Here is an 18,439-nt window from a genome sequence, read left to right on the forward strand (position 1 = left end):
AATTCCAATTACCCATTGGTAACCACAGCAAAACAACATATCCCAGATGTCCCATTTCCGGTCAAACCACGACACTAAGAAGCAAAGGAGGACCCTGTTCTGCCCTGTCTGTGACCAGACAACACAGTCCAGCAGACTGTGGGAGGAGAGTGCAAGGTGATAACAAAACTCCATGCTTCTTCTTCTCCCTGCGTTCGCTTTCAGGGCCAGTCTTGAAGGCACAGAATATAATATCCAGCATAAACAGAACCCACGATTGAGGATACAAGCATCATAACGTCGCCCTAGGACACTAATATAAAAGAATACCCTATACTACCTTCTGCCAAAGAAGGGATAAATGAAGTAATAAAAAAAATACAACAAAGGGATTATATAGTTATGATTTTAACACCCTGGAACATTTAAATGAAAGGGGGTAAACTGAGGTTCTATTGGAATAATACCAATATAGCCGGACAGGACGTGCCTGAGCTTGTCTGGCCCTTGCTACTTGACCAAAGGCAGCAACTGTGGTGTTTTCACCTCAGAGAAACCTTTGGCTAATCTGGATGCTGCAGCTGGGTGTGTAGAGACAAGTCCAGACGTGCAGGAGCTCAGGTTTACCTTGGTGGAGAAGCTTTAAGGTGAGGATGAAGGAAAGGAGTCGGTTCTGATGGAGGGTTTCGATCCAGAGCTTTATTCCTGGCCCACAGGCCTCTGAATCCAGTAACAGCTCCAACAGAACTTGCCGAACTGTGTGATTGCCGTTCCTTTTAACCCCGGGGAGAGGGGGAGGGAAGGGGCACGGGGGCCTACCAACCAGGTAGGGGGGAGAAGTCTCAAGGTACAAATGACACCTGGATGGCCCAATGTCCTCCAGGGGTGAAAGGCATCTTTTGAATTCTGCAAATCACTCAATGCCCTTCTGGAATGCCAGGATTGATTGACAGCACTCAGCAGGGAGCAAGGGAGGGGGAGGGAGAGGTGGCTGACACACCTGGGGAAGAAATCTACAGGGAGAAATCCATGGTATCTGAGGCAAACCATTGCATCACACCGCAACAAGTTTCCTTTACTCTGGGTCAGTGCATTGAGAAATACCAACCACATATTCTCAAGAGGTCAAAATTGCACAAAAGTTTAGTGGCAAAATATAGAAAATCGAGGAACTTCGGCAAAGGATTTAATACACCATCCAATTTCACCGGGCCGTGCCTGGCCTGTGACAATTCCAGCACCAGAGGGAATGATCAGAGACTGTGGTTCCGAAGTCTTCTCTGTAGGAGACTTAACATATACATCATCCCCAGGCTATCTAACTCCCTGCTCTGAGTTCCAGCCACATGTTTCTCAATTTCTCTGAGCTGTTTGCTTAAAGCCACCATGTAGGTGTGTTGGAGATTTTTGCTCAGACATGGCTTGAAGGAAAAAGGCCTTGAAAATATACAGCTGATGGAAAAGTAAAAGGCTGCTGTAAGCAGCTAATTCTCACAGCCTGTTTCTGTAAACAACAAGAGTTCTCAGGCATGTTTATGTAAACAGCAGAAGTTCTCAGGTTGTTTTTAATAACAAGTAAATATCTTGTCCTTGGATAAGGTATGGGAAAGCAAAAGTGACAAACATGAAGGCCTTGAGAACCTTTCATACCAGGGTTCTCAGGCAGTTTTCTCATAACAGGTGAACATTCTATCTTCGGCTGTTTTGGGAAAGTAAAAGTAAGTTTTGAGAACACAAATCTTGGTATTGAAAAGAAAAGGAGGGGTTGATGCGTAATCTCTGACCTATTGTGAGCTCGAATTTTGCAATATGCATGAAGTTAATTAACACTGTTATAAAAGGTGGCTGATTTGATCAATAAATCGGAGTGGATGCTGATCAACAAAGATGGGTTGGCTCCCTTCGCTTTCAACATAGGTGGACATTCGGGACATTCCTGAGCTTACCTGAGTGATAGTGGCATGTAAATTCCTGACAACGATTCTTTCAATCAGATGTATGTTCTAGAAAGCCTGTGGAAATTACTCTACTTTAAAGTCAACACTTCATTTCAATGCACTCTGTATCACTCGCAGCCTTGGTCATTTTGAGAAAGGAGCCACACTCTATAAAAAGCTTTTAAGTAGTTAGGCCCTAGTGTGTTTTCTAGTGCTCTTCTTTCACTAGTAACCACAAAAATGGGAAGGGATTGCTAGCTCTCTTTCAATGGTAGCCCACCCCTTGTAGCTGTATGTCTTTTTTGATTAGTATTATTATATTCCGGCTTACCTTAGAGGAAAATCTGTACCTCACTCTTTGCTGCTTTCTTTGCCTCTCCATCTGCCAGCTCATTTCTTTCCTCCAATTTTAAGCTCACTCTCTGGTGTGCCTTAATATGCTTTTTCAGGTAGCTGAACTGCTTCCAGCAGCCGGATTGTCTCTTCTTCTCTTGTGAGGTGTGAGAGTCTGTCAGAATTTTCACTCATTGGCCTCATGATCGTCCTTGGGATACCACTGAAGACAAGGCCCCCCCTGTCTATATCTGGCTCTGAAGGAGAAAAGTCACACGCCCTGGGCCCTGAGACCTGAAAGCTCAGTGTTAAGCTATTGTTTTCACAAGTGTGTTTGCTGTATCCTAAGAAGAGGGCACCATGCCCCGTTTGCAACAATAGCAGCTTTGGAAGCTGTCCCACCTCTCGGCCTGGCTGGACTTCTCCTGAGTTTCAGCTGGTCTCCCACAGAAGACCCTCACCTGTTTTACAACCACCGTGACAGACAGACTGAGATGTTAGAAGCTTTTCCATCAAGGACTGAGACATGGAACCCCCATGTGAAAAGGCCCCTCTGCTCCTTACAAGGACTGGGACTGAAACCTCCAGCCCGGGGGGGGGGTGTGTGGGGGAGGCAATCTGACTGAAGCGAGATGTTTGCCTGCAGGTTGTGACCACTGGAACAAGAAAACAATGGCTCTCATTTACTGCTGAGAACATAGACTACCTGTTACATCTCTTCCCTATTGTATCTGTTTCTCCCCCCCCCCTCACAATTTTCAGTAATAAAAACCTCTGAGTTAGCTAGAGCCTTTGAGATCTCCCCAAAGCGTGCACCAGCGAGTTTCGGCGGCGGGACTCCGAAGACATCACGTTTTGGTAGCTATAAACCCTTCCCTAACCTTCTTTCCTCCCTTTTTCCCTTGTCCTACCCTTCTCTTCCCCAGATTCCCTAACCAAACGCATATTCAACTGTGGTTATCATCAATAATGTTGCATTTTGTTGATTTGTTACTGCAAAACCCCTGTGCCTTTGTTGGTTATTTTTGCACCAAAAAATCATTCGTCACCCATTCATTTCGGGCGGACCTTCACATGAGGTTAGCAGTCCCCTCTGCTTCCAGATGGCTCTATGTGCATGCACGACTGAATGCCTTTTGCTGTTACTAAGGCATGGGTCAATGCATTTATCTCAGCCATCTGTGCAGAGGTACTTGTTGTTAAGGGTCCAGACTCTATTACCTCTCTGCAGGTAGTCATTGTGTACTTTGCAATGTCGTTTTCTACTGGCAATGTAGCTACTCCTGTCAGTGAACCAGGTCTCTGCATCGCCTAAAGGAGTGTCCTTTAAGTCTGGGCGGCTGGAGTAGGTAGCTTCAATTGTCTCCAGGCAATCGTGGTGTACTGCTCCTCCTTGATTCCACTGAAGCTGGGTTGACAATATTAGTCACCACGATCTCTACATCATCTTGCTCTACCATGATGGCCTGGTATTTCAGAAACCTCTGTGGTGAAAGCCAGTGGCCACCCTTTATTCCAGTACTGTGGACACTGTATGGGACACTAGCACAGTCATTTTTTGTCCCAGGGTAAACTTGTGTGCCTCTTGAATATTCAGCACAACTGCTGCTACAGCTCTGAGGCGACCTGGCCATCCTTTGGCTGTTGCATCTAGTTGCTTAGAGAAGTAAGCAACTGCCCTTCAGTATGGACCCAAGACCTGAGCCAATATTCCCAGGGCAATTCCTTGCATGGTAAAATAGAAAGAACGGTTTACTTACATCTGGAAGTCTCAAAGCTGGAGCTGACATGAGGGCACTCTCTAGTTGGTGAAAGGCCCATGTGGCTTCTTTTGTCCACTGGAGATCTCTGTTTCCATCAGCAATAAGAGCACAGAGGGGTCTGACGAGCAGTCCATAATTATAAACCCACAGCTGGCACTACCCTGCCATGCCTAAAAAGGTTTGGAGTTCCTTCGTTGTCTGGGGTTTCGGGGTTTGGCATATGGCTTCCCTGCCTTAAAGTCTGCTGCTCAGCACTCACTTCTTACCCCAGGTAAATTACCTTCTTAGATTACCTTCTGTTTCACTACCTGTGCCTTTTTCTTTGAGACTCTGTATCCTTGGAGTCTTAGGAAATTCAAAAGGCATACCGTCCAGGCTTCCCTCATCTGAGTGGCTACTAGAAGATCATCCACGTACCGCAAAAGCCTCCTTTCTTCTTGTGGAGCTTCCCGGGACTCTGGGTCTTTGCAAGCTGTTCTCCAATCGGAGTGGGGAAAATTTTTGAAGCCTTCAGGCACATGGACTATGTGAGCTTGTGTTTGAATGCAAAAATTTTCTGGCTGGCTTCGTGGATGGGGAGGCAAAAGAAGACATCTCTTAGGCCTAAAACAGTGAACCAGGTTAGCTCAGGTGTTAAACAAGTTAGTAAAGTATATGGATTTGCTACCACAGGGTATAAATTCTGTGTTATCTTATTGACAGCCCTCAATCCAGTACTATCAATTATTGGGCTGATTCCTTCCCTATCTTCCTTTTGAGGGTACTACTCATCTCTCACTGGTTGTGTTCTTTCCTCAAGCTTGATTACCATGGGGGGGCATTTTTCACTCTCCCTGGTACAGCAGAGGCCCATACCCTTGAAAACACTTATTTACTTATTCTAATATCTCCTTACTATAGTCTTTCTTAATTTCAGTGTCTGTTCATGTTAAGCCTAACCTCTTTGTATCATTTGCCTCCAGAGTAACCTTTCTCATTTGAGAATGTTTAGCAAATTGAGCGAATTGTACAAAAGCTTCTAAGTACACATAGTACACATGTTACTTTAAAGGTTTGACAAAAGTATGCCTTCTCAGACTTGCCAGTTGTTTAGTTGTTCCCCACACTACAGCATAAACATTCTCCACAGGTACTGAAGCTTTATTTAAAACTGGATCTATGGTCCTTGTGTCGACTAAAATGCAACCTCCTTTTGGGGAGGTCATCTTTATCCTTCCTCCTTTACCTTAGGAGGAGCCTTTAACAAATCATATGTACTCATTTTGCGAACTGTAATCGCTTTGCATTTCAGCATGATAATCTTTGCTTGACTTCATACGTTGCTATCTTATGCCACATGCTGAACAACACGTTTGATTTACTTTCTCTTTGCCTTGTTTTCCTTTTCAAGGGCCAAGACCAGAGGGCGGTCTGATCTCACAGTCTCTTTGCCAATCTGGGTGATTTCTTAAAACAAAAAGACATTTCAGCATACAAAAACCCCATCCCATTTATCTTCCTATTTTAAAACAGTACTAACTGCAATCAAGTATTATAAATCTTTTTGTTTTCTGAGCTGCTCCTACTGGCAGCCTTCTCCCAGTGAGCCCCTCCTCCCAAAAGGGGCTAATTTAGGAACCTCTTTGCTCTGGTCAGTTCTCATTATCTCTTTCTCCTTGCCCTATCTCGCTTCTGCCCAAACCTCTTTTCACAGACCTTCACAGTAGTTTCTCAGTCTTCCTCCTACACACACACAGCTCCAGGTGGCAGGTATCAGATGTGATTTCTCACAGACGAGCCTTAAGATCTTAGGTTCTGAATCAGCTTGATCAGAAATGTTTAATTTACACCCAGGGCATGTGCCCTGACACTATTTAGAACAGCAATACCAGCGTTTCTCACAAACACCGCACTGCAATAATACCTGCACATCCAGCTTTTTCCCACAGGTCATTCCCGTGTTCCCTGGGGACACAGGGCAGCCAGAGCTGTCCCTGTGCTCAGGGGACAGCCACTGTCACCTCATGCAGCGTGCCAGCCTCTTGATGCAACAAAGGCTCCCCGAAATTGCCCACAAAGGCAGGCTATTCTGTTTGTTCCAGAGAACTTTAAATCCCTACAGCAGGCTGTTCCCAGTCCAGACTTACTACAGTACCAGCTGAAGTCTCATAAATCTCATAAGTCTCATTCATCTCTTCTATATAATCTCTCTTTTACAAAATATCAGTCTTTTCTAGTTATCTTCTTGCCCAATCTAATAAAGCACTGTGTCTACTTACACTTGTTTTACTGCCTTGCAAAAAGGCTGTGCTTGTCCCAACAGAAACTCTGATATGCCCACAGACACAGACACACACACACCCCCTCCCCACCCCTTTATCTCAAATTCACTAGAGCCAAGGCTTGAATTGCTGTGGGGGGGAGAATTCTTGGAATTCCTTTAATTCGCTTTATTGTAGTTAAGCATAAACCACCATACTATAGTTCTTCTGTGTAAAATGCTCTTCTTGTTGCAAACAAAATCTTAAAATCTCCACAAACACTACTATACAATCTGAGAATCAAATTACCACAATGCAGTAGAAGAAAATCACCACACAAAATCACTGGGAAAGGGCATATCTCTCAAAGTGCCCACTCTTCTCAACACAACACAGCATACCATAATTAAGCATTTACTCACATCAGTTTTTCCTGGACACAATCAAAATAACAGCACACAGTCTAGAGATCAAGTCCAAACATCCAGGGCAAAGGAATTCTCTGAGCTCGTACTCACGGTTAAAATGTACCAAATTTACACAAATCACTACATTTAAACACAATAAATGCCATCTCTGACGTTCCTCCACTCGCTTCTCCACGGGGCACTTCTCTCCCTGCCCCCACAGCCTGCTGGAGCCGGCACCTCTGGCTTCACTCGGCTGCTTCAAACACAGGTAGTACTCACCCCCCCCCACACTGTAGAGCACTGTAGATCTACTCTCTTTTATACACCATATTTTTATACACTTGCAAGATTAGAAACACAGTGCACTGACCACACAATGCATTAAGCATACAGCGACACAGTGTTTGACACACACACGCATATAGAGATTTATTCGACCCACCCCCAGGGTCGCTAGTGGCTGCCCTATCAGAACGATGAACACCCGTCTCTACTCCAGCTGCTCAATCAGCTGCACCCAGACATCTCTGAGTGATTTACTCCCTAGCTCTCTTTTCCCCCTGGGGCCCCTCAGTACATACCATATCTTCCTCCGCAGCCAGCAGGTCATTGTCTGTCCTCGCAGGAGGCAAGTCGAGACAAGCGAAGCCCCACCAGGAAAAAAATCCTAGGGCATGCCTTGGTGGTCTGTCTATCCCCCCTGCCCCTGCAGGGACAGAGAACTCCTGGCTTAGCTCGCCAAAATGTTTTGCGGAGAAAAGAAGAAACCTCACAACTTTGTCAAAGTTGTAAAGCTTGGTATGTTTATCACAGTGCTGGACGCATGCAGAGATTGGTCTCCTCAAAAAGCATGCATACCTCTGAGAACTTCAGGTCTCTTTTTATCTCTCTCTCAAATACATATGCATACAGTTTCACAATAGGTTCATACATATTCATTTTTATGGCTTTCGTGTGACATTTACCACTAGTTCCTTTTTATCAGACAGAATTCAAAGGTCAGGCTGACTTGCCCTTACAGCAGTCCCTGTCTCTCTCTATCATCTTCTGTCTCCTCCCCATTATCTCTGTCCTTCACTGAAGTAACTTCACTGAGCTTAGGCCTTGCAGTCTGGCTAAATAACTATGGTTTCTAACCAGAACTCAACTCAAAAATGTACATTTCACCTAAATTAAAATGGATTTCTATCCTGGAAAATTTTCACTTTTTTTCACACACACTTAATGTTATGTTCCCTAGCCCAGGTGTTAATAAGGTTGTTTTTGAAATGAGTCCCATTGTCTGACTCAATCCTCTCAGAGGTACCATGCCTCCAGAGGACTTGCTTTTCAAGGCTTAGGATGGTGTTATGGGCAGTAGCATGAGGCACAGGGTAGTTTTCCAACCATCCTGTGGTGGTTTCTACTATTGTGAGCACATAGTGCTTACCTTGGCGTGTCTGAGGCAGTGTGATGTAAATAATCTGCCAGGTCTCTCCATACTTGTGGGAAAGATATTCTGTGCTGTCCTTGTGAGCTAGCAGGGCCTCCTGAAGATAAGGAGAAGCCCCATGTCTCTCCTCAAGGAACACCAAGATTGATACCATGGAGATCAGGGGAAGGAGAGAAAGTTAAGAGATACGGACTCTGGCTAGCTTGCAGAGTGACGTGGCTCCCTGGACACCTACTGGGAACTTTGTTTCTCTTTTACGGCCAATGGGCACTGTATGTGTGTTAGATGGGTGTAAATATCTGGAAGAACTATAAAAGCAACTTTGCTCTAATAAATCTCTCTCTTGCACCCTTTTGATGGAGTCCTGTACTTTTGTACTGTGTCGTGCTCTATAACAACACATATTTGGACTACTGCCCACCATAGGTGCCTTAACTGCTTGACCTGTTGTGACATTATTTTTATAAAAAACTTGATGATGTCAACAAAGGATGGTTGTCTTGCCTTAGGGCCACAGGGGCAACAGACCTCCTAATCCAGTGTCTTGGTTTCGAGACAAATTTCAGGAGAAAACACTCTGGAAAGAGCATTTCCTCCAAGGAGAAATGAGTTCAATAACTTCCCATTTTTCTGCCAATGAGAGAAATGGATACCAGGGAGTGAAAGTGAAAAAAAACCTCTTTATTAACCAAAAAAAAAAAAAAAAAAAAGCTAGACATTGAAATTGTGGAACCTTACCCCCTTGAAGCAATTAGTAGAATAAATAGACTCCACAACCTGATGTAGTTATGAAGTGGGTATGTATTGTCAGCGCCCAGCACAAGTGAGATAGCTCTCGTGAAAACTGGTTCCCCAAGCCTTGGTCTGACCCATATCTTTATTCATGAAGATGTTTCATATGCATTACCCTGCACAACCTTTCCATGCATATTCAACCCCTGGCCCCGCCCGTCCTCACCTCACTGGATCCACGCCCTTCTGGGCATGCGTTGTTTCCTGTGGTGATCGCTTGGGGGGGTCTCTCAGTGGTCTCTGAGGCTGAAGATCGTAGTTTTCTTCATGATTGAACTTTTGAACTTTTCTCCTTTGGGCGTGCGCTTTGGTCCCTTGATGCCTATCTGAGAACGTCTGTCGGTCTTTGTTATGAACAAAAATTCGGGTAATATTTTTTTTTGTGAGAAAAAGTTACAAAAAGCAGCCAGACCACGGGTAGCTGCTGAAGTTCTTCGTGTTTTGTTATTGTAATCACGAGTCGTTGTGGCTAATCGCTCCTTTTGTATCAGCAGAGCCTCGCCCGAGGCTAAGTTGTACCTTTCCCAGAAGGGTGGGAACCTTCCCGAACAGTAGAAGAGACCTGAGAAGGTGAGGGGGGCTATGCAAAGTGACTCCAAGACCACAATGCAGCATGGGTCCCCCGGTGTACAGAGAAGACCCCAAAACGACGAGCCACCTAAGAGTTGAGAGACTGGAGTGATGTCTGGACGTGAGGAGCCGAATGCTGAGCCTGCAGAGATGCGGAACACCTTCAGAGCCTCTCGCCCTGACCAAGAGAGACGACCCCGGTGGTGAGACCAGGCCGACTGAGCCGGCAAAAGTACCATCTGACGGGATCAGCAGGGCCTAAAGGCTCCCACGAGGACGTGATCCCCAGCTCTGCCCCTAGTGGACAGAGCTGTGCATATCCTCCTTCTCTGAGTCGCCTTGGGAGAGACGACGGATGCTGCAGACCCGTCGAGCCGCCCAATCCTGGGCTGATCACTTTTAATAAAGGCATTAAAAAGGAGAAGAAGTCTCCTGGCCCTTTGTTTATTTCAGCTGGGGGCTCGTCCGGGATAGCCACGCCGCAAGAAGACTCAGGACTGGCCATCTTGGATCTTCAGAGGACAGCTGGCTACCAGGACCAAGAGGGATCGGCTCAGGAGCAGCGACGCAGAGGAGCACCGGAGCACCGGACTGGTGAGAAACTCAGTGGCGGGAGTGGGAGACGTGCGCAAGTGTGTGAGTGAGACGAGGGCCGGCAGCCGGACCTTCGAAGCGAGTGGGACCCCTTAGTACCGCATTTCCTGACTCCTGCGAAGGGGCAGGCCAGAAACAGGGGAAAGCGACTGGAATTAGCGTGAGTGAAGTCGTCTCCCAAGGGGGAATAAAGGGCCCCCCCACTCCGGGCGTGCGGAGTGAATTACTGTGTATGAGTGGCACGCACCCAAAGTAAGTCCTGACAGAGGAAGGTCAGGAACTTTTGTAAGTCTCGAGAAGGATTCGCGTAAGATTTGTCAGTCCGGAGAAGGATTCGGGTGTTTTCGCAAGCCCTGCAGGCAAAGTAAGTCCTGACAAAGGGAGTCAGGCACAAACCCCAGCGAAGGAGGCTGTGGTTTGCTTTTAAGTCCTGATACGGTGAAGCCTAAAAATTGGCGAGTTAGGCAAACTAAAAATCAGGCAGTTGTTTTTCCTGACTGAGGGAGTCTGGCACGACCCGGATTCTTGGCCGAGGCTTCGTGTGTTCAAGTCCCGATAGATATAAGACCTGACGAAAGTTGGGCAATCAAGAGATTGGGCAGTTGTTTCAGTATAAAGTCCTGAGCATCAGGCAGAAATTTGAAGTTCAGTGGAGGAGGCTGAAGCTCCTCAAACAAGGTTTTTTGAAACTACCGGTCAGTTGAGACACCTTTGAGACTTTTTTATTGAGACCTGAAAAATGGGATGTTGTAATAGTAAAAAGACCAGCAAGAGACTGAGAGACATACCTCCCGGTAGTCCCTTAGGAGAACTGTTAGTGAAATGGGATTCTATAGAGGCCACGGAGGGATTAGATAAAGTGAAAATGATCCATTATTTTATGGAAGTGTGGCCAGAATTAGAACTGCAAGGGGGATGGCCTTGGTGTGGGACAAAGGATAAGTGGATGTGCCAACTATTAAATAATTATCTGACAGCTTGAAGAGATACTGTTCCTGAGCAATTATTGTATGTGGCTTGCTGGGTAAAGAGCGCTGTTGAGGATGAAGGGGTGCGAATTTGTAAGGTACAGAGGAAGAAAGAAGGGAATGAAGGAGGGGATGATAGAACTAGTAGAAGATGGGACCCCCTGGATTATTTGCCTCCTTCTGCCCCTCCACCTTATAATCCTCTTCTACAAGCACCTCAAATGGCAGGTCCGGTTCCTCCCCCGGCTGCCATCTCACTACCACCTGCTCAAATTCCTCCTTCTACCTCTTCAGCTTCCGCTATGATAAACCCAGTATCTCCTCCAACCACTCCCTCACCGCCCCCTTCAGCTCCTCCAGTTCCTTCTGCATCACCACAAGCGCCTACTCCACCCGCTGCATTCTCCACCCCTTCTCCAGCTCCGCTGAATATTCACTCAGGCTCTTCTCCCCCTCCTATTGCTGCCCCTTTACCTCCTCCTAGTTGGGACACAAATGCCTCCTCGCCTGATAAACAGCCATCAGCAAATACACCCGCTGATGAGCAGAAAGTTCAGGGTAACCCAGATATCCCTCAAAGTAGTTTTGCACCTGAAGATGGGCCATACTGTAGCACCAGATCCAAGACCTCCAAGGCAGAGAGACTCTTTCCCCTCAGAGAGGTTCCTATGGGAGGAATAGCGGGAAGTGTTGGCTTTGTGAATGCTCCCCTAACTGCTTCTGAGGTGAGAGGATTCAAGAAAGAGTTGGGGCATTTAGTGGAGGACCCAGTGGGCATAGCCAACCAAGTGGAACAATTTCTAGGTCCAAATATCTACACTTGGGGGGAGATGAATTCCATCCTGAGTATATTATTTTCCCCAGAAGAGGTCCAGATTATAAGGGCGGCTGGCATAAGAATATGGGAGAAAGATAACAGTCCAGGACCCCAGGTGCCAACAGGTGAACAGAAATTGCCACTAACGGAGCCCAGCTGGAACCCTAACCAGGAGGAGGGGAGGAAGGCCATGAGGGAATATAGGTCTTTGATAATACGGGGGATCAAAGAGTCAGTTCCCAAAGGAACTAATACCCAATTGGCATTTGAGGGGGCACAAGAGAAGGATGAAGCTCCTGCTGCCTGGCTTAATCGCCTAAGGCGGAACTTCCAGTTGTACTCTAGAATAGACCCAGACACCCCAGAAGGTCAAATGCTGCTAAAAGTCCAATTTGTTACCAAATCTTTGCCTGATATAAGGAGAAAACTGGAAAAGATGGAAGATTGGCAAAAGAAGGACATTAATGAATTGTTAAAAGAGGCATTGAAGGTGTATTTAAGGAGGGAGGAAGAAAAAGCAAAGGCCAAGGCTAAGGTCATGGTTGCTGTAGCTAGAGAAAGTGCAGAGTGGGCGGGTCCACCACCAGGAGGAGGCAAGGATAGGTCAGTACTGTCAGGTGCAAGAGGGATGGAGACACCTCAAGGCCCTTTGGGAGAGCGACATTGCTATTACTGTGGAGGGCCAGGACACGTCAGGAGGTTTCGTAGAAAGCTTAGTCTCGATGTGGCAATAGCCAGGGAACAAGATAATTTAGGGAAGATCCTTAGAGGTGACGATTAGAAGGTCAGGGGCTTTACACTATAGGGGACCCAATGCAACATCTAGAAGAGCCCTTGGTAAACTTTGAGGTGGGCCCCCTAAATGAAGAATTAGAATTTTTGAGTAGATACAGGAGCAGGTAAGTCCTGTCTCAACAAAGTACTAATAAGTATAGTATAGAATAGTGAAAAACATCTGAAGTTAGACAAAAAACAGCTAGGTAGAAAGGATATCCAGTAGCACCAAAACTGGCCAGTAATACTTAACTTGTAATAAGTGATGTGAAAGTAAAAGGTACCTTATTGTTGTTTTGTGTGTGAGAGTGAGTCACATGCAAAGTCAGCCTCAACTTCCCGGGCAGGTGGGAAGGGGGCAGTGGAAGTGTGTGTGTTTGGGACCTGCAATACCAGAATACTGTTCCCCAGGCAGGTGGGGGCTGTGACTGAAGTGTGTGTGTGTGACCTGCAAACCAGACTAGTGCTCCTCAGGTGTGTGAGGGAGCCATAGCTGTAAGAGCGTGAGTGACACGCAGACAGCCTCACAGGTAAATGTGCACCAGAGGCAACCAGAGTCAGGGCCCTTCCAAGAGGCCCAGGGATACTGAGACCTGTGGGCCAACTCCAGGGTGAGGGGGGGGCTACAGGGACCCGTGATTTTCTAGCAATAATGATCCAGTTTGTGTCTTGAGGGTGTGAAGGAATGTGTGGGAGTGAATATAGACAAATTAGAATAGAGGTGATGTAGATTGTGCATTATAGGTTTTACCACATTTCCTTAGAGAGAAGTGTATTGTGTAGAAGAATGGTGTAAGAAAAAAACCCCAAAAATTTAAGTGTAAGGGGTTGAAAGAAATATTTAGGCTCTAAGTGAAAGTAAGAAACAGAAGCAAGAGATAAATAAGATCTTGAAAAATACAACAGAAAACCAGTGAATTAAATACACAGAGATATAAGAGAATAAAAATACTTTGGGAGTTAAGTTAGCTGAGAAATACAACTCCTTGCAAAATACAGAGTATGCAGAAATTGATGAGAGAAACATGCAAGCTATGGAAAAAGAAATTAACCAATAACATTGAACAGAGAAACTGAGTTTTGATAAATCATTAAATAGCAGACCATTAATGCCTGTGTTTGAAAGCCCGTTTCAGGTACTCTTCATTACTAATTCGACTGTGCAGACCAAAAGAAAAAGGTTGGACTCACATCACTCTCACCCCTGGCATTGGACCAGGATTCAACATCAGTTTTTTTTCCTCTGGCATTGGGCCAGAGTCCACACCACTCTCACCTCCAGGCACTGGACAAGGATTCATCTGCTTGACAAGCTAAATCACCTGAGTATACTGTGGTAAAAGGACCAAAGGATTTAAAGTTGACTCTCAGAAAGAAGAGTCAAAAAGACTGAACTGTGTGGAAAAAATTGGTATCAGAGTTCTAATATTGCTTAAAATGTTTCAAAACTGTTCTGTGTAAACTATGTTGGTAAAAAGTTTAAGACTGTAAATAAGTAATTCTGGTTATGTTCCCCAATTTATTTCTAAAGACTCCAGGTTAATCCTCTACAGAGCACTCCCCTGGGAGGGGAAACCAAAATTGGTAGGGAACAGACCAAGAGGGGTTTAACCAGAGAAGCGGGTAGAAGGGACTCTAAAGAGCTTGGAAGCTTCTCCTCAGTAAAATTCCCCAAGAGGCAAGGCCGGGTGGGCAGACTGTGCAAGATGACCCATACCGGACTCTTGGGAAGGGTAGTACTGATAGCTCTGATTGCTGGTGGTGCTCTGAGAAGCCCAGCTGAGCCATGCTGTGAGTGCTACCGACCCCTCTATGAGGAGGAAGTGAGCTCCTTGTCGAGAGTCCACATCAGTTCTAACCCTGATTGTGTTAACCCCTCCCAATTGGTCCTTTATCAGAAAAATAAGAGAGTGTATTGGAGAGCACACAATACTGCCACTTTTAGGCAGCCACTCCTAGGAGAGTGCCCTATAGGGGAAGCCTGGTTGTGTTTTGAATGTGATGCTGCTGAAACGAACTCAGCAGAACTAGTAAAAAGCAAAGAAATGGTGAAAATGGTAAGAAAAATTGTTTGTTACAAGTATTTATATAAGTGTACTGGAAAAGAGATGAACCCCTTTTGGAACACATTTCAGGGGAGCCCAAAATCCCTAGGTTTGATCTCGTCTGGCAACTGCATTGCTAGAGTGATAAAACCAATTTTCTTATTACCCAAAGAAACTGGATCAAATTTGGGAGTTCCTATATATAATGATTTGAGAGAAAATAAACAGAACCGAGAAAGTGAAATAGAAATTGAGAAAATCCAAAATTGTAAAAGCCAAATTCGGACCCCAATACCTATGTTAAACAAAGTCATCAGGCTCCAGGCAGTATTAAAAATAAAGAATTCAATTATTAGGAACATTTCAAACGAAATAAAAAGATTAGCATGTGTAAATAACGAAGAACAAACTCCTACACTTGATCCCAGTGGGTGGGAGAACCTGGAGATTTTCAAAAAAGATGTATGGGAAAAGGTAGTTTTTCTCACTGTGTGTGTACTTGGAGGATTGCTTTTTTTACTATGCTTATTTATCTGTTTTAGTAGAATAGTACTTGCCGTGCAGACCAACCTGAAGAAACCAAGGAAAGTAACAAGGTTAAGTAACCATGATTACCAAAGTGCACAAGAGATTTATAGTAGATTCAAAACAAAAAAATTGTGAGTTGATGCGAGCTTAGAATTTAAGCTCGATCAAAGAAAAAGAGGGGGGACTGTTATGAACTAAAATTCGGGTAATATTTTTTTTTGTGAGAAAAAGTTACAAAAAGCAGCCAGACCACGGGTAGCTGCTGAAGTTCTTCGTGTTTTGTTATTGTAATCACGAGTCGTTGTGGCTAATCGCTCCTTTTGTATCAGCAGAGCCTCGCCCGAGGCTAAGTTGTACCTTTCCCAGAAGGGTGGGAACCTTCCCGAACAGTAGAAGAGACCTGAGAAGGTGAGGGGGGCTATGCAAAGTGACTCCAAGACCACAATGCAGCATGGGTCCCCCGGTGTACAGAGAAGACCCCAAAATGACGAGCCACCTAAGAGTTGAGAGACTGGAGTGATGTCTGGACGTGAGGAGCCGAATGCTGAGCCTGCAGAGATGCGGAACACCTTCAGAGCCTCTCGCCCTGACCAAGAGAGACGACCCCGGCGGTGAGACCAGGCCGACTGAGCCGGCAAAAGTACCATCTGACGGGATCAGCAGGCCCTAAAGGCTCCCACGAGGACGTGATCCCCAGCTCTGCCCCTAGTGGACAGAGCTGTGCATATCCTCCTTCTCTGAGTCGCCTTGGGAGAGACGACGGATGCTGCAGACCCGTCGAGCCGCCCAATCCTGAGCTGATCACTTTTAATAAAGGCATTAAAAAGGAGAAGAAGTCTCCTGGCCCTTTGTTTATTTCAGTCTTGATGAGCTTGGAGACAGAGGAGCCCCTTTATCTGGGTTCTTGCATCCCTTAGTCTTCTCCCGGTATTGTTCTTTATGCAAGAAGCTTCAGAAATTTGTATTTTCCTATGCCCTTTGTACCATGGCAGACTTTTCTTAAGTAAAAGGTTAAAATTCAACACACAATTTTACAAGTTAAAATTTAAATGCTTAATTCATATTTCTAACTAAAGTGAACTCCCTAAATCTCTATTTCACCCTCTGGAAACTCAGTAACAGCCTTCTCTTGGCTGCAGGTGCTTCCCCTTTGGTGTACTAACAGTTGCCGCCAGCAGGGGCGCTGCTAGCTCCCCAGCCTGGCAGGGTGGGTACGATGATTCTCCCGTGGCTGCAGGGGATGCTGTGGCGCGAGTCTGGCCGTCTTTCTTTATGTGGACAATGGCAGATGCAGCCGGTGGAGAGGGATGGAGAAGGGTCTTCCTTTACAACTCACAGGGGCAGCCGATCCTGGTGCCCCCTCTGGATAACGAAAGGGATTGAAGCAGCAAGGTGGAATGGCAGGGCGTGCTCCCCCGGGGTAGCAAGCAAGAGGCAGCAGAAACTCTGCAGCTGTTGCTGGACCCCGGGACCTCCCGGCAGGCAGGGGTAAAACAGTTACAGTGTAGCAAAAAACCCTGGAGCAGACGTAGAGGCACGGCGGGGGCTGGGCAGCAACAGCCTGGCTCCCAAACACAGCAGAGACAGACTCCCAGGGATTTCTCACCGGCACTGGCTGATCACTAGGTCCGAACTGTGCGGAGGGTGGGGGTGGGCCAGCCCCCCGGCAGGGTGGGGGTGGGCCAGCCCCCCGGCAGGAAATCGAGGGTGTTCCCAGGTCCTGGTGGGGCTTCCCGACTTCAAAGCAGCAAAAGAAGCCAAGCTGGCAAGTTCAGTCACAGTGTCGAAGCAAAAAAAAAAACAAAAACAAACCAACAAACAAAACCACCACAAATAAAAACAAACATACAAACAAAAACCACCCACAGAAACAGCAGGATCCCTAGTCAGAGATACCAGCTGCGTGTGTCCAGTCAAACAGCCTGTGCCGAAAAAGGAAGGACTGCCTCTCACCCCGCCCCCAACTCCCTCCAGACACCCCGGCTTGGCTCCAGTTCATCGCGACAGCCCCAGAACCAGGGAGGATTGGAGGTGGGATGGGGACAGCAGCCACTCCGGGACGAACAAAGCAAAACTGACCAAAAGCCCCCAAAAGGGTATTGGATAATAAACCATCCCCAAGACATCCAGGAAGCAAGAAAATTTACTCTGGGACAGCATTTGACTGTTTTTATGCCCCGTAGACTTACAGTGGTGTTGTAACAAAAAGAAGGACACTGGTTATCAGCAAGCAAGATGTTTAAATACCTGGCAGTATTGTTAGAACAAGGTGATGTGCAGTTAAAAGTGACTGCCCTTCTGAATCTTGTAGTGTTCTTAAAAGCTGACCTGGGGCAAAAGGGGAACTGGTCCATGACTGTTAGTGATAGTAAAATGATTTTTGCTTTTATGTATTCTTCATGTAGATTCCTAACTCTGTGAGAAACATGACTCACTGTTTAAAATTTGTATAAAAGTTGATTAAAGGATAAAAGGGATAAAATCCAGCACCGGGGTGCTTGGCTATTTGCCAAAAGTACACTGTTCACTTAAACCATGTTCTCTATATACTGTTACATTACAGAATATTTTGCGGAGAAAGTGAAAAGAACGCCGCAACTTTGTGAAAGTTGTAAACCCGCTATGTTTATTACAATGCTGGACGCATGCGGAGACTGGTCTCTTTAAAAAGGCATGCGCACTTCTGGGAACTTCTGGTCCCTTTTTATCTCCCTCTCAAATACATATGCATACAGTTTCACAATAGGTTCATACATATTCATTTTTACGAATTTCGCTTGACATTTGCCGCTAGTTCTTCTTTATCAGAAAGAATTCTTAGGTCAAGCTGACTTGCTCTTAACAGCAGTTTCTGTCTATATCTCCCTGTCTTCCCTGTCTCTCCCCCCCCTTATCTTTCTCTTCCATTGACGCAGTTTTCCCTTTAGCCTCGGCCTTGCGGCCATGGTGCACAGGCTTAAAGATGTACCTTTCTTCTAAATCAAAATGGAATTCTACTCTCAGGGATTTTCACTCTGTCTCATTCCTCTCTTTTCAAGAAAATAAGTAAATTCTTTTACTTAATGCAAACTTTTATGACATTAAGTATCTCTTAATGCTTTACTATGTACGTTTGATAAAGAAGTTAACACAGCTATTCATTCTAGTATTCTCTATTTCCAAATTAGCAATATAATGGATAATCTTAAACTTATTCTAACTAATATTAACAAAACTACGATGGGATGACACAACTTATTAAAGATTCCATTTGCAGT

This window comes from Melozone crissalis, unplaced genomic scaffold (genome assembly GCF_028551555.1).
Source record: "Melozone crissalis strain CALT ecotype California unplaced genomic scaffold, PUWL_Pcris_2 ptg000105l_1, whole genome shotgun sequence".
In the NCBI taxonomy this organism is placed as follows: domain Eukaryota; kingdom Metazoa; phylum Chordata; class Aves; order Passeriformes; family Passerellidae; genus Melozone; species Melozone crissalis.